A 2,667-nucleotide genomic window follows, 5' to 3' on the forward strand; every position below is an offset into this window, starting at 1 on the left:
AGTTTTATAAATATCGTGCCTTTAAATGCGTATCTTTATATTTATACATTCATTTTCTAACTTCTCCAAGAAATTATATACTACCTAAAAGAATTGAATTAAGAACTCCAATTTAGCTTATTTAAATGTCCTTCAGCATGTTTTCTAAAGTCTTATCCTTCTCTAAGTAGGGTCTGAGAATTTAAGAAGACAAATTTGTAGTCTGTGTAGGTGCTTGGGCATCTGGTAGTGCTTTTAAGGTAAAGAGTTATTAACTACACCTAACTTGACTTTGAATTTCCCACCGGCCAGTGTCCACAAAATTCTCTAGAATCAGAGTTAGTTCCTTTAGTCTCTTTGTTGCTTGAAAGAGATAAATTATCTGTTTTCCACTTTCTGGTGCTTTCTAATTAACTGCGAACAGGTCAAATTTGAAATAAATTTATAGCTCTCAAAACGGATTTTCTTAAATACAAACATTCTCCCAATTGTTTTATAGTTTATGAAAAGTGCCATCAACTATCCTTAAAAGTAACAATCAAGCAATAAAATCTTTAAGCTTTATGTAATAATAGCAATATTTTTAAGCATGTATCGATAAGTATCTTAAATTTTAATGCTACATCTTTGCCAGTGGCATAATTTTAAAGTAATTAAAATGTTTTTGTTGTCTCGCGTACACAAATTATATAAACAAATTATGATATGCCCTCTTAAGCACTCCACAGCTCCCCCAATAAAGTTTACCCAGTGACCCACATTGGGGTTGCTTTACTGTTAGAAGGAACGGGTGGCTGTTGCCTGATTGCCCCGGCCGCGAACCTTAACAGTTCTCTGTTAAAATACAAAATGCTGTTGCTGTTTAAAGGGCGCTGTGAGGAGCCGGGCGGAACTCGTTGGAAGGCTGGTCGGGGCGCAGATTTGGCAAACACAACGCAGCCTTTGTTGTCACAGGACAATGTCTGAGCGGCAGAAACAAAAACAATGCCGCCCAACAACAACGCATAGCGTGTTGAGGGTTACTTTGTGTGGGTGCGGGAAGGGGCGGGGTGCAACAAGCCGAGCGCTCAAAAGTAGGCTTCATTCTAACACTTAACATGTTAAATTACATTCACTACTGCAGTTGCCTTCGCCGCCATTATTCGTGTTGTTGTTATTGTAACTGGTGCAGTTGTTTTCCTTGCTTTTTTGCTTAATGTCAAGTAGAAAGTTGTGAGAAAGTCAATGACCGCTTTAGAAAAAAGAAGCAAAAAATTCACACAAACTAAAAACAAAAAAAAACAAAAAAAAAACGCAATAACAATAGCAAAAGTTTGTTTTGGAGTTGTATAAGCGCACTTGTTTAGCACTCGTAAGGACTCGGAAGGTGGGCTGAGAGCGGGGCTGCAAGGATGCGTTGAGCGAACGAACGAATTCTAGTGTGTGTGCAAATAGGCGCGTTGACATGTCGACCGACGTGCAGGACATGCGGAAGCATAGAAAAACAATGAGAGATGTGATAAGACTCACCCCCGGACAATGGCAAACATAAAATGGGGTCGTAAATGAAAACGCCCTCCTCATTTGCATAGTAAATGGGAAAATATGCCGGGATAGCAGAATTAGAGATAAAGATAATTTGTTTAACATCCCAAATTCGCAATGTACATGCAGTTTAAATAGAAATTATACATACGCACTTACATATATAAGAGAATTTGTCAGTCAGCAAGCCAAATAAAATCAACAAATCATCGAGTGTACAAAATTTAAAAATGTGTATACCTGCACGCCATGTTTCTTTTATAAAATAATTGGGTCCAGTGTGGTTTCAGTGTGTTTAATATACTTAATTAGTTTTAAGTAAAAATCCCATTAACAATATCGATTAGGATTGTTGCAGCTTGCAGGCAGCTTACCATGAATGCATTTAAAACCACTCTTCGTTAATATGTATTTGTTCGTTTTAATTTGATAAAAGGGCTTAATGAAATTAGGAAGCTGAATAAATTTGTAATATTTTTAAAGAGAAACTAGCTATGTTTTCTTTATGAAATAATACAAATACTCGTAATATAGATATAATAAGGAATTGTGCAGTGGAAATAAAATAATAGTGATACTTTCTTTTAGTTAGTCTATGGTTGGATCAGTCCTATTAAATAGTTCTTCACTGTTATTCTCTGTCTTTTAAGACGCAACTCACTTGATACCATTCTAAGATATTTAAATACAGTTGAGTCTAGATTAACGACGCTGCTAGCTCGTTTATGCATATGTCAATTTTTCCAGTATTTAATGCTTATATACATATATACAGATTGCTTCGTATTCATACCCTGTACCCAAAAGAGTTTGTATAAAATACGTAACAAGCAGAAGGACTCATCTCCAATCCCATCAGATGTATATATTCATAGTCAGTAGGGCGAGACAAATCGATGTAGACGTGCCTGTCCGTCTGTCTATCTGTCTGTAAATTAATTAATAATAATGAAAGCTAGAACTCAGAATTATCTTAACTTATTTGACTTAGGTTCGATACGTGATCAGTTTTCTATACCATTAAATATTTTCGATATCAAATTATTTTAATTTGTTAGTATTATTATTGTTGTTTTCAATTATTTTATTGCTTTCACATTTTTTGTAAATTTCGTTGCATAAAGCAAATTTTTTTTTACATCTTAAATATACTTACTTCATACT

Source organism: Scaptodrosophila lebanonensis, unplaced genomic scaffold, assembly GCF_003285725.1.
Source record: "Scaptodrosophila lebanonensis strain 11010-0011.00,11010-0021.00 unplaced genomic scaffold, SlebRS2 tig00000043-arrow-pilon, whole genome shotgun sequence".
Classification (NCBI taxonomy): domain Eukaryota; kingdom Metazoa; phylum Arthropoda; class Insecta; order Diptera; family Drosophilidae; genus Scaptodrosophila; species Scaptodrosophila lebanonensis.